This window comes from Talpa europaea (assembly GCF_964194135.1).
Source record: "Talpa europaea genome assembly, chromosome: 12".
NCBI classification, from domain to species: Eukaryota; Metazoa; Chordata; class Mammalia; order Eulipotyphla; family Talpidae; genus Talpa; species Talpa europaea.
Genome location: NC_140079.1, coordinates 43,653,076 through 43,667,263, shown reverse-complemented (window position 1 = coordinate 43,667,263; position 14,188 = coordinate 43,653,076).

The window sequence follows — 14,188 nt, the reverse complement described above, 5'->3', positions numbered from 1 at the left end:
CAGACCCCGCCCACCGGACTCTGCATGAGCAAAGGTGAAGTTCACAGGGCCGCCGTACGGGGCGCGGGCGAGGGGGTTCGGGGACCCTCAGCCCCCACGGTGTTAGGGGAACCTCTACCCCAGGTGGAAACGGGACCCTTTACCCCCTTGGGGTTCGGGGCCCACTTCCCCCTTGGGGAACGGTAGATCTTCCTCCTGGGGCACACCTGCACCCTCCTCTCGTACTCACACCCCCAGGGCCAGGACGTGCGCCCCAAGACGCCCTAGACTACGGGGCGGGGTCACCGACAGGGAGGGCAACCCCTGTAAGCCACAGACAGGTGGTGCCCGCCGCGTCCTCCAAAACTACAGGTAGACAGGCCAGCGGGAAAGCCCCTAGCAATGCAGCACCACTCAAAGGGGAAGAGTCCTCACCTGGCTCAGCAGCGCTGATGAGCCCCATGCTCCGCCTCCGGCCGGAGCCTCACCCCGCCCACCCGACTCTGCATGAGCAAAGGTGTAGTTCACAGGGCCGCCGCTAGGGGGCGCTGGCGAGTTGGTTCGGGGACCCTCAGACCCCACGGGTGTAGGCGGACCTCTACTCCATGGGGAAACGGGACCCTCTTCCCCCATGCTGGAAGGGAGCCCACTTCCCCGTAACGGTAAATCTTCCCCTGGGCACACCTGCACCCTCCTCTCTCACTCACACGCCCAGGGGCAGGCCGTGTGTACGACGAAGCCCTAGATGGAGGGGCTGGTTCTCGCCATGTGTACGACGACGCCCTAGACGGAGGGGCTTGGTCTCCGTCAGGGAGGGCAACCCCTGTAAGCCACAGACAGGTGGCGCCCGCACCGTCCTCCAAACTGCAGGCAGACAGGCCGGCGGGGAAAGTCCCTAGCAAACCAGCACCAATCAGAGGGGAAGAGTTCTCACCTGGCTCAGCAGCGCTTATGAGCCCCAGGCTCCGCTCCAGGCCAGAGCCTGACCACGCCCACTGGACTCTGCATGAGCAAAGGTGCAGTTCACAGGGCCGCCGCTAGGGGGCGCGGGCGAGGGGTTTCGGGGACCCTCAGCCCCCACGGGGTAGGGGAACCTCTACCCCAGGGGGAAACGGGACCCTCTTCCCCCTTGGGGGAACGGGGCCCACTTCCCCCTTGTGGGAACAGTATATATTCCTCCCGGGGCACACCTGCACCCTCCTCTTGGACTCACAACCCCAGGGGCAGGACGTGTGCCCCAAGACGTCCTAGACGAAGGGGCGGGGTCGCCGACAGGGAGGGCAACCCCTGTAAGCCACAGATAGGCGGCGCCCGCCGCTTCCTCCAAACCTGCAGGCAGACAGGCCGGCGGGGAAAGCCCTTACCAACCCAGCACTGCTCAAAGGGAAAGAGTCCTTACCAGGCTCAGCAGCGCTGATGAGTCACAGGCTCCGCCTCCGGCCAGAGCATGATCCCGTCCTCCCGACTCTGCATGAGCAAAGTTGCATTTCACAGCGCCGCCCCGGGGGCGCTGGCGTCGGCTTTCCGGGACCCTCAGGCCCCACGGTGGTAGGGGGACTTCTAGCCCATGGGGAAACGGGACCCTCTTCCCCTCTGGGGGAACGGGGCCTACTTACCCCTTGGGAAATGGTAAACCATCCCCCGGGTTACACTACAACCTTCTCTCGCACTGACACCCCCAGAGACGGGCCGTGCGCTCGAAGACGCCATAGACCGAGGGGCGGGGTCACCATCAGTGAGGGCAACCCCTGTAAGCAACTATGTGGCAGCGACCGTGGCCTCCTCCAAAACTGCAGGCAGACAGATTGGTGCGTAAAGCCGCATGCAACCCAGCACCACTCAAAGGGGAAGAGTCCTCACCTGGCTAGCAGCGCTGATGAGCCCCAGGCTTCGCCCCCGGCGGAGCCTGACCCCGCCCACCCGTCTCTGCATGAGCATAGGTGCAGATCACAGGGTCGCTGCTAGGGGGCGCTGGCACGGGTGTTTGGGGACCCTCAGCCTCAAGAGTATAGGGGGACCTCTGCAACCACGTGGTACGGAGTTCAAGGCCCACTACAAGTTGCAGGGACTTCAAGCCCGTTTTGGCAATGGGGCCCTCTTCCCCTTGGGGGACACCTGCAGCCTCCTCCGCACTCACACCCCCAGGGCCAGGCAGTGCGCCGGAAGACACCCTAGATAGAGGGGCGGGGTCACCATCAGGAGGGCAACCCCTATAAACCACAGACATGCGGCGACCGCGGCCTCCTCCAAAACTGCAGGCAGAGAGGCCGGCGGGGAAAGCCTCTAGCAACCCAACACCACTCAAAAGGGAAGATTCCTCACGTGGCACAGCAGCGCTGATGAGCCCCAGGCTTCGCCCCCCGCCAGAGCCTGACCCCGCCCACCAGACTCTGCCTGTGCAACGGTGCACTTCATAGAGCCTTCGGTAGGGGGCGCTGGTGAGGAGGTTTGGGATCTCAGCCCCAAGGGGTTCGGGGGACCTCTGCAACCACTGGGGTACGGAGTCCTAGGCCCCCTACACAGTACAGGGACCTCAATCCCGTTTTGGCAACAGGGCCCTCTACCCCCAGGGGGGCAGTGCGCCTGAAGACTCCATAGATGGAGGGGCGGGGTCACCGTCAGGAGGGCAACCCCTGTAAGCCACAGACAGTTGGCGACCGCTGTCTCCTCCATAACTGGAGGCAGACAGGTCGGTGCGGAAAGCCCGGGCAACTCGCACCACTCAAATGGTAAGAGTCCTCACCTGGCCAGGCAGTGCTGATGAGCCTCTGGCTCCGCCCCCCGCCCGAGCCTACCCCGCCGACCAGAATCTGCATGCGCAAAGGTGCAGTCTCAGGGCTGCTGCCAGGGGCCGCTACTGAGGGAGGGTTAGGGGACCCTCAGCCCCAAGGGGGTAGGGGGACCTCTACCCCATGGGGAAACGTGATGCTTTAACCCCATGGGGGAACTGGGCCCATTTCCCCATTGCAGGAACGGTAAATCTTCCCCCCGGGGTACCCCTGCACCCTCCTCTCTCACTCACACCCCCAGGGGCAGGACGTGTGCTCCAAGATGCCCTAGATGATGGGGCAGGGTCAACGTCAGGGAGGGTACACCCTGTAAGCCTTGGACTGGCTGCGACCACGGCCTCCTCCCAAGCTGCAGGCAGACAGGTCGTTTGGGAAAGCCCCGGGCAACCCAGCACTACTCAAGGGGAAGAGTCCTCTCCTGGCCAGGCAGCGTTGATGAGCGTCAGGCTCCGCCCCTGGCCGGAGCGTACTCCGCCCACCAGACTCTGCATGTGCAAAGGTTCAGTTTTCAGGGCCACCGCCAGATGGCGCTGGTGAGTGGGTTTAGGGACCCTCAGCCCCCACGAGGGTAGGGTGACTTCTACCCCATGGGGAAATGGGACGCTCTTCCCATGGTGAACGGGGCCCACTTCCCCGTTGGGGGAAGGGTAAATCTTCTGCTCGGGATACACCTGCACCCTCCTCTCGCTCTCACACCCCCAGGGGCAGGACGAATGCCCGAAGACACCCTAGACGGAGGGGCGGGGTCACCGTCAGGAGGGCAACCCCTGTAAGCCACAGACAGGCGGCGACCGCGGCCTCCTCCAAAACTGCAGGCAGACAGGTCGGTGCAGAAAGCCCCTAGCAATGCAGTACCACTCAAAGGGGAATTGTCCTCACCTGGCCAAGCAGCGCTGATGAGCCTCAGGCTCCGCCCCCTGCCGGAGCCTACCCCGCCCACCAGACTCTGCATGTGCAAAGGTGCAGTTGTCAGGATCGCCGCCAGGGGGCGCTGGTGAGGGGGTTCTGGGATTCTCAGCCCCAAGGGCGTAGGGGGACCTCTATTCCATTGGGAAACGGGACGCTCTTCTCCCATGGGGGAACGGGGCCCACGTCCCCGTCGGGGGAATGGTAAATCTTCCCCCGGAGTACACCTGCACCCTCCTCTCGCAATCACACATCCAGGGGCAGGCCGTGTGTCTGAAGACACCCTAGATGGAGGGTGGTGTTACCGTCAGGGAGGGCAACCCTTGCAAGCCACAGACAGCCGCCGACCGTGGCCTCCACCAAAACTGCAGGCAGACAGGCCGGCAGGAAGAGGCCCTATCAAACCAGCACCACTCAAAGGGGAAGAGTCCTCACGTGGCTCAGAAGTGCTGATGAGCCTCAGGCTCCGCCCATGGCCGGAGCCTGACCCCCCCATCGGACTCTGCCTGTGCAAAGATGAACTTCATAGAGCCGCCGCGAGGGGGCCTGGTGAGGGGTTCGGGGACCCTCAGCCCCAAGGGGGTAGGGGGACCTCTGCAACCACGGGGGTACGGAGACCTAGGCCCCCGACACGGTGCAGAGACCTCAAGCCAGATTTGGCAACGGGGCCCTCTTCCCCTAGGGGGTAGTGTGCCCAAAGACGCCATAGACGGAGGGACGGTTCACCGTCAGGGAGGGCAACCCCTGTAAGGCACAACAGGCGGCGACCGCGGCCTCCTGCATAACCACAGGGAGACATGCCGGCGCGGAAAGCCTTGAGCAACACAGCACCTCTCAAAGGGGAAGAGTCCTCACATGGCCCAGCAGCGCTGATGAGCCCCAGTCTCTACCCCCGGCCAGAGCATTACCCCGCCTACCCGACTCTGCATGAGCAAAGGTGCAGTTCACAGGGCCGCCGCTAGGGGGCGCTGGTGAGGGGGTTCGGGGACCCTCAGCACCCATGGGGGTAGGGGTACCTCTGCACCCACGGGGTACGGGGTCCTAGGCCCCCACACCATCCATGGATCCCATGTCCGTTTTCAAACGGGGCCCTCTACCCCTAGGGCGACAACTTCACCCTCCTCCGCACTCACACCCTTAGGGGCGGGGAGTCCGCCGAAGAGGCCATTGACGGAGGGGCAGGGTCACCGTCAGGGAGGGCGACCCCTGTAAGCCACAGTCAGGCGGCGACTGCGGCCTCCTCCAAAACAGCAGGCAGACAGGCAGGCGGGAATAGCCCCTAGCAACCCAGCACCACTCAAAGGGGAAGAATCCTCACCTGGCCCAGCAGCACTGATGAGCCCCAGGCTCCACAACCAGGCGGAGCCTGACCCCGCCCATCGGACTGTGCATGCGCAAAAGTTCACTTCACAGAGCCGCCGCTAGGGGGCGCTGGGGAGAGTTCGGGGACCCTCACCCACGGGGTTAGGGGAAACTGCAACCACGGGGGTACTGGTCCTTGGCCCCCTTCAGGGTCCAGGGAACCCAATCCCGTTTTGGGAATGGGGCCCTCTTCCCCTAGGGGGAAAACTGCACCCTCCTCCGCACTCACACCGCTTGGAGAAGGCCTTGCGCCCGAAGACGCCATAGACCGAGGGGCTGGGTAACAGTCTGGGAGGGCACCACCTGTAAGCCATGGACAAGCAGTGACAGCGGCCTCCTCCAAACTGCAGGCAGAGAGGCCGGGGGTTAATGGCCCGGGCAACCTAACACTACTCAAAGGGATAATCCTCACCAGGCCCAGCAGCGCTGATGAGCCTCAGGTTCTGTCCCTGGCCTTAGCCTCCCCCGCCCACTAGACTCTTCATGCGCAAAGGTGCAGTTCTCAGGGCCGCCACCCTGGGGCCCTCGTGAGGGGGGTTAGGGGACCCTCAGGCCACACGGGGGTAACAGGACCTCTATACCATGGGGAAACGGGACCCTCTTCCCCCATGGGGGAACTGGGCCCAATTCCCCCTTGGGAGAACGGTAAATCTTCCCCCCGGGGCACACCTGCACCCTCCTCTCGCACTTACATGCCCAGGGGTAGGAAGTGTGCCCGAAGTCACCCTAGCCAGAGGGTCAGGTTTACCGTTAGGTAAGGCAACCCCTGTAAGCCACAGACAGGCAGGGACCCAGGCCTCATGCAAAACTGCAGGTAGACAGCCCAGTGAGGAAAGCCCCGGGCAATCCAGCACCACTCCAAGGAAAAGAGTCCTCACCAGGCCAGCAGCGCTGATGAGCCCCACGCTCTACCCCCGGCCAGAGCATGACCCCACCCACCCGACTCTGCATGAGCAAAGGTGCACTTCACAGGGCCGCCGCTAGAGGCGCTGGTGAGGTAGGTCAGGGACCCTCAGCCCCAACGGGGGTAGGGGGACTTCTATCCCAAGGGGAAACTTTCCCCATGGGAGAACGGGTCACACTTCCCCCTTGGGAGAACGGTAAATCTTACCCCTGGGGAACAACTGCACCCTCCTCTCGCACTCACACCCCCAGGGGCCGGACGTATGCCTGAAGACACCCTTAGAGGGGGGTGCGGTGTCACCATCAGGAAGGTCAACCCCTGTAAGCCACAGACAGGTGGCGACCTCGGCTTCTTGCAAAACTGCAGGTAGACAGGCCGGCGCGGAAAGCCCCGGGCAACCCAGGAACACTCAAAGGGGAAGCGTCCACACCTGGCTCCTCATCGCTGATAAGCCCCAGGTCTGTCCAAAAGCTGGAGCCTGACCACGCCCACTGGACTCTGCATGTGCTAATGTGCACTTCTTAGGGCCTCCGCTAGGGGGCGCAGGTGAAAGGATTTGAGGACCATTAGCCCCAACGGGGATAGGGGGACCTCTGCACTCATGGGGGTATTGGGTTCTAGGTCCCCTACTGGGTCCGGGGACCTCAAGCCCCTTTTGGGAATGGGGCCCCATGTCTCTGGTGCACTTCATAGAGCCGTCGCTAGGGGGTGCAGGCGAGGAGGTTCAGGAACCCTCAGCACCCACGGGGGTAGGGGGACATCTGCACCCACGGGGTTATGGGATCCTACCCCTCCTTAAGGTTCCAGGGACCTTAGCCTGTTTTGGGAATTGGGCCCTCTTCCCCCAGGGGGACATCTGCACCCTCCTCCGCACTCACAACCCCAGGGGAAGGCCGTGCGACCAAAGATGCCATAGATGGAGGGGTGGGTTCACCGCCAGGGGGGGCATGCCCTGTGAGCCACAGACAAGCGGCGACTGTGGCCTCCTCCAAAAGTGCAGGCAGACATTCCGGCGGGGAAAGCCCCGGGCAACCCAGCACTACTCAAAGGGTAAGTGTCCTCACCTGGCCAGCAGCACTGATGAGACTCAGGCTCTGCCCCGGCCGGTGCCTACCCCGCCCACCGGACTCTGCATGTGCAAAGGTGCAGTTCTCAGGGCCGCCGCTAGGGGGCTTTGTTGAGGTGGTTAGGGAACCCTCAGCCCCCACGGGGATAGGGGGATCTCTACCGCATGGGAAACGGGACCATTCCCCCATGGGGGAACGGGGCCCACTTCCCCCTTGCGGGAACGTTAAATCTTCCCCCCGGGGCACACCTGCACCCTCCTCTCACAGTCACACCACAGGGGCAGGACGTGTGCCCAAGACACCCTAGACGGAGGGGCGGGGTCACCATCAGGGAGGGCAACCCTTGTAAGCCACAGACAGGAGGCGACCGCGGCCTCTTACAAAACTGCAGGTAGACAGGCAGGCGCGGAAAGCTTCGCGTAACCCAGTGCCACTCAAAGGGGAAGAGTCCTCACCTGGCTCAGCAGCACTGGTGAGCCCCAGTCTCCGCCCCTGGTCGGAGCCTGACCCCGCCCACCGGACTCTGCCTGAGCAATGGTGCACTTCACAGCGCCGCCGCTAGGGTGCGCTGGTGAGGGGGTTCTGGGACCCTCATCCCCCACGGGTGTAGGGTACCACGGCACCCACTAGGGTACGGTGTCCTATGCCCTCTACAGGGTCCAGGGACCTCAAGCCCGTTTTGGGAACGGGGCCCTATTACTCCAGGCGGACACCTGCCCCCTCTTCTGCACTCACACCCCCAGGGGTAGGCCGTGCGACCAAAGACGCCATAGACGGAGGGTCGTGGTCACCTTCAGGGAGGGCACCCCCTGTAAGCCACAGACAAGCAGCGACCAAGGCCTCCTCCAAAACTGCAGGTAGACAGACAGGCGGGGAAAGCCCCGGGCAACCCAGCACCACTCAAAGGGGAAGAGTCCTCACTTGGCCCAGCAGCGCTAATGAGCCTGAGGTTCTGCCCCCGTCTGGAGCCTACCCCGCCCACCAGGCTCTGCATACACAAAGGTGCTGTTTTCAGGGCCGCCGCAAGGGGGAGATTGTGATGGGGGTTAGGGGTCCCTCAGCCCCCACGGGGGTAGGCGGACCTCTAACCCATTGGGAAACGGGACCCTCTTCCCCCATGGGGGAACGGGGCCCGCTTCCTCCTTGGGGGAAGTGTAAATCTTCCACCCGGGGCACACCTGCACCCTTCTCTCGCACTCACACCCCCAGGGGCAGGACGTGTGCCGGAAGACACCCTAAACAGAGGGGCGGGGTCATCATCTGGGAGGGCACACCCTGTAAGCCATGGACACGTGGCGACCGCGGCTTCCTCCAAAACTGCAAGCAGACAGGAAGGCGGGGAAAGCCCCTCGCAACCCAGCACCACTCAAAGGGGAATAGTCCTCACCTGGCCTCGCAGCTCTGATGAGGCCCAGGCTCTGCCCAACAGCCGGAGCCTGACCCCGCCCACTGGACTCTGCATGTGCAAATGTGCACTTCTCAGGGTCTCCGCTAGTGGGCGCAGGTGAAGGGATTCGAGGACCCTCATCCCCCACGGGGGTAGGGGGACCTCTGCACCCACGGGGGTTGGAGTCCTAGGCCCCCTACAGTGTCCAGGGAACAGGGCCCTCTTCCCCCTGGGGCACTCCTGCACCCTCCTCTGCACTCACTCCCCCAGGGGCATGTCGTGCAGCCAAGGACACCCTAGATGGAGGGGCGGGTCCACGTCAGGGAGATCCCCCCCTGTAAGCCACGGACAGACAACTGATACCAGAGGCAGTAAAATTAAGTGAGCAATTTTTTGTCCTGGATGAATTTGTATAGTTTGTGTTGGAGGTTCCAGTATAACTTATATTTCACCATTAAAATCAGAATCAACAACATCCGGTATTACCTTATGCCTTGCAGAGACGCAGAACCTCGGCCAAAAACATGCCCCATTGTACCCGGGGGCAGGGGCCTATACACCCCAGTTGTCAACATGGTGTAAGATTGATCAGAAGTTAATATTGCGGCGGAGGTGGATTGCAAGTCCAATTCCGCGCCACCTGTGGCCCTGCGGACAAGATCAGAGATTGTTCGCCGCTCTGGTCATTTAGGTTCCCAATTATTTGAGGGGCCTGGGTCTGGCCCCTTACCCAGTTTCCCGACTGTGAGGTGTATTTTGAAAAAAACAGTCGGATTGGTGCCCGCAGTAAACTTTTCATTTGGTGGCAACAATGTACCATTTCTATGATATTTAGACCAACAGTCTTCATCCAATGAAATCCTTTATTACAACGTGGGCAGATAGTTTTTGGAGGTATCATTTGAGAAGGAATTACACTATTATTTGTTGTAACAGGCGTGTCAGACTGTTGAGGCAAGGCTGGAGGCCGCATAGATATTACTTTTTTTGGGCAATTTCTACTATAACGTCCTGGCTGTCCACAAGAAAAACAATTTCCAAAATATTTGTATATTCTCTTTTCCTTCTGTTGATCAAGAGAGGCGAACCATTGGCTGCTGGTCTGTCCCTTTAAGGCAGCCGCAATGGCCACACCCTGAAAGTACGAGGGTGTCACCTCTGAACAGGTTCGAACATATTCATTAATGTCGCCTGTTCGTACAATGGGTCTTAACAATGCCTGACACGGTGGTGAAGCATTTTCAAAAGCCAGCTGTTTAGTTATGATGTGAGCCACCTCAGCATTAGGTATAGTTTTTTGAACAGCATCCATTAACCGTGATAAAAAGCCTTGATAAGATTCCTCAGGCCCTTGTTTAATGTTAGCAAGGCCAGAGGTTTTCACTTCACCAGCCGGCAACCGGCTCCATGCAGCAACTGCAGCTTCACGCACGAGACGAAGGGCCGGAGGTGGCATACAAATCTGCACATTGTTTTCACACCAATCATCTTGACCCAAAATCATTTCAAGCAGAATTTTATCATCTCTCATTCTCATTCCTCTATCATTATATTTCTTTACCATCCTCCATGCTCCTCCTAATAATTTGCCTTCCACAACAGTCTCCACCAGACAGACTAGATCTAGCTGTCATCTGCCAATCAAGGGGTGTGAGGAAGCGACTGGCCACTGATTCTACGAGTTGCAAGGTATAAGGAGATGTAGCCCTGTAATCGGCAGTTGCTCTTTTTAATTCCTTTAAAAGCTCAAAGGGAAGGGGTTCCCGTTGAGGCTGCTCACGGTCATTGTCTACATTGAGCACAGGAAAACATCAAAAGGTAAAATCACCTTTCTCTTCTGCTTGCCTCACTGCACCAGCAAAACCAGCTCTAGATATACAAACCAAATCACCGGACAACATTTGTGGCATTGACCTGGACACAGGCTCTGCGTTTTCAAAGGGGTCTGATTGTATATTTGCAGAACAAGGCTTGAGATCAGTCTTAGCTCTAGCCAAATCACTGATACATCTTTTAACAATCTCAGCCAAGTCCGGGCTGGAAATTGAATCAGATTTAGGAATAGATTCATGAAAAGGAGCCGACGCTTCAGTAGAGAGGTCAACTTTGGCTCTAGATTCAATTTTTGGCTTTTGAAAAACAATTTCATCATCCGAAAAATCCGAATCACTTTCTCTAATGCTGCCGGCCAATTTTTGTTTTACTTTCGGTTTTGCATTTTTTGCTTTGCCTCCAGCCTGGCTAAAGCGATCTATTTGTTCAGATAATTGTTTTGTTAATGACGGGCTGTCAGCCGAGGACCCTTTAATGTCCTCCAAGGATAAAGAGACAGCAGGCTCAGGTAGCCGTAATTCCCTGAGCTTTTTAATCTATCTTTTCCAATTCAGACCCTTGATCTAGCATGTCTTGTAGCAGACCCCACAATGAAAAGGCATTTATGGGGACCTTCTTGGGTCCATGGAGAGTATAATAGGTTGTCATTTTCTCTCCTACTTTGGCTCAGGTTCTTACATCCAGAGTACCGTCCCTTGGAAACCAAGGACAACACATTACAACAAAATTTGGAAACTAGCCAATTGCGCATGAGAGGTTTTAAAGCCTCTCTTAACAAGTATACTTATATCAATAAAGAGTCCTCTTTCCCTAGACTCAGTATGGTCTAATGGCTTCTCAACGATAAGACACTCACTCACCTTATCACGTAATAAGACACTCACTAGCCTTATTACGGTTCTGACTTACTGCTCCCCTCAAACCTGCTTTCTCTACAGGCGGGTATGCGCCCTACCCTATGGAGCAGATCCTAGCCATCCCCGCACGGGAAAGAAATCTTACCTTTCAAGTCCCTGCTCCGGGCGCCACTTGCTGGGGAGCAGCCTCCGGAAAAATATTGTGTCAGGGGTTCCTGAAAGGATGAGACGGCCTCGGTGAAAACGAAAGGACTAAAACTTGAGGGCTGAGGGGATGAGGAAAATGAGACACTGACACTTGGTGAGGTGCTCGTATCTCCTGCCGAGAGACTCAGCAGGTCTTTATTTATTCATTATTAGTAATAATAATAATAATAAAATACATTATCATGTGTAAAGCAAAAACAATTAGTGTACTATGTTTCCCATAGACTACTGGCTCCTACAGGTCTCAGCTAGACGGCAGCTTTCAAGATAATAGATAATAAACCAGACCTAACACTAAAACTTATTTTTTCATCTAGACAATTATTAAAAACAGTGAATAGCCGCTAGTGCATCCCTATCAGCTAAAGCCTAAGCATAAAAAGACTATTCTATTCACATGGCCTTCAGCCGGAGACCAGCTGCTGTTCACCGATCAGTTTTTCTACCTAGAAATTCCTTAACTCAAATAGCTTCATATCAAAAACTTTCCCAAGAAACTTCAAGAGAAAACAAAATAGAAGGACCTACTATAATTGTTGTATTGCAATGCTTGTCAGGCATGCTCAATAAGTTGTCTTCCATTGTCAAGTAGGCCAAATCGTTTAACAATTAGTTTCTAATTTTCCATGCCGTTTATTTGCAGTATACTGATGCATATAATATAGTGCCTAATGTACATTTTTTGGAAATTTTTCTCTTTTTTATGACCAAGAACAAAAAGTGAAGGAATGTTAGATCTTCAACCTCAAGGTGCGAGGCACAAGGAATCTTCAGACCCACGGTGTGAGGCCCTTTAGCTTCAGACCCACGGTGTGAGGCCCTTTGAGCTTTGCTGATTCCCAGGGTCTTAACTGGCTGGGGCATCAAGGTCTCCTGCAGCAGGGGAACAGTAAATCTTCCCCCCGGGGCACACCTGCACCCTCCTTTCGCACTCACACCCCCAGGGGAGGACGTGTGCCCAAAGACAGCTTAGACAGAGGGGCGGGTCACCATCAGGAAGGGCACCCCCTGAAAGCCACAGACAAGCTGTGACCACGGCCTCCTCCAAAACTGCAGGCAGACCAGCCGGCGGGGAAAGCCCCTGAAAACACAGCACCACTCAAAGAGGAAGAGTCCTCACCTGGCTCAGCAGTGCTGATGAGCCCCAGGCTCCGCTCACGGACGGAGCCTGACCTGGGCAGTCGAACTCTGCATGTGCAAATGTGCACTTCTCAGGGCTTCCGCTAGGGGGCGCTGGTGAAGGGATTCGAGGAACCTAGCCCGCACGGGGGTAGGGGGACCTCTGCACCCATGGGGTTACGTGGTCCTAGGCCCCCTAAAGGGTCCGGGACTTGAAGCCCATTTTCGGAACGGGCCCTCTTCCCCCCGGGGCACACCTGCACCCTCCTCCGCACTCACACCCCCAGGGACTGGCCGTGTGCCCTACAATCCCTAGACGGAGGGGCGGGGTCACCGTCAGGGAGGTCACCCCCTGTAAGCCACAGACAGGTGGCGACCGCGGCGTCCTCCAAAACTGCAGGCAGACAGTCCACCACGGAAAGCACCTGGAAACTCAGCACTACTCAAAGGCGAAGAGTCCTCACATGGCCCAGCAGTGCTGATGAGCCCCAGGCTTCGACCCCGGCTGGAGCCTGACCCCGCCCACCGGACTCTGCCTGTGTAAAGGTGCACATCACAGAGCCGCCGCTGGGGGCGCTGGTGAGGGGGCATCGGGGACCCTCAGCTCCCACGGGTGTAGGGGGACCTCTGCAACCACTGGTGAACGGGGTCCTAGGCCCCCTAGAGGGTCCAGAGACCTCAAGCCCATTTTGGGAATGGTGTCCTCTTCCCCCAGGGGGACACCTGCACCCTGATGCACACTCACATCCCCAGGGGCAGGCCGTGCGACCAAAGACGCCATAGACGGAGGGGTGGGTTCACCGTCAGAGAGGGCACGCCCTGTAAGCCACAGACAAGCCGTGACCGCAGCCTCCTCCAAAAGTGCAGACAGACAGGCCAGCAGGTAAAGCCCAGGGCAAAGCAGCACCACTCAAAGGGGAAGAGTCCTCACCTGGCCCAGCACCGCTGATGAACCTCAGGCTCCGCCCATGGCCGGAGCCTTCCCCACCCACCAGACTCTGCATGCGCAAAGGTGCAGTTCTCAGGGACGACGCTAGGGGTGCTGGTGAGGGGGTTAAGGAACCTTCAGGACCCATGGGGTTAGGGGGACCTCTACCGCTTGGAGAAAAGGGACCCTCTTCCCCCATGGGGGAAGGGGGCTCACTTGCCCCTTGGGGGAACAGTAAATATTACCCCCGGGGCACATCTGCACTCTCCTCTTGCACTCACACCCCCAGGGGCAGGACGTGTGCCTGAAGACACCGAGATGGAGGGGCGGGGTCACCATCAGGCAGGGCAACCCCTGTAAGCCACTGACAGGTGGCGACCAAGGTCTCATGCAAAACTGCAGGTAGACAGGCCAGCGCGGAAAGCCTCGGGTAACACAGTACCACTCAAAGGTGAGGAGTCCTCACCTGGCCCAGCAGCGCTGATGAGCCCCAGGCTCCGCCCCTGCCCGGAGCCTTACCGTGACCACCAGACTCTGCCTGCGCAAAGGTGCACTTCACAGAGCCGCCACTAGGGGGCGCTGGTGAGGGGGGGACCCTCAGCCCCCAGGGGGTTAGGGGGACCTCTGCAACCACAGGGGTAAGGGGTCCTAGGCCCCCAACACGGTGTAGGGACCTCAAGCCCGTTTTGGGAACGGGGCCCTCTTCCCCAAGGGGGACACCTGTACCCTCCTCCTCTCTCACACCCCCAGGGGCAGGCTGTGTGCCCGTAGACGCCATAGACGAAGGGGCAGGGTCACCGTCAGGGGGGCCACCCCCTTTAAGCCACAGACAACCGGCGACCATGGCCTC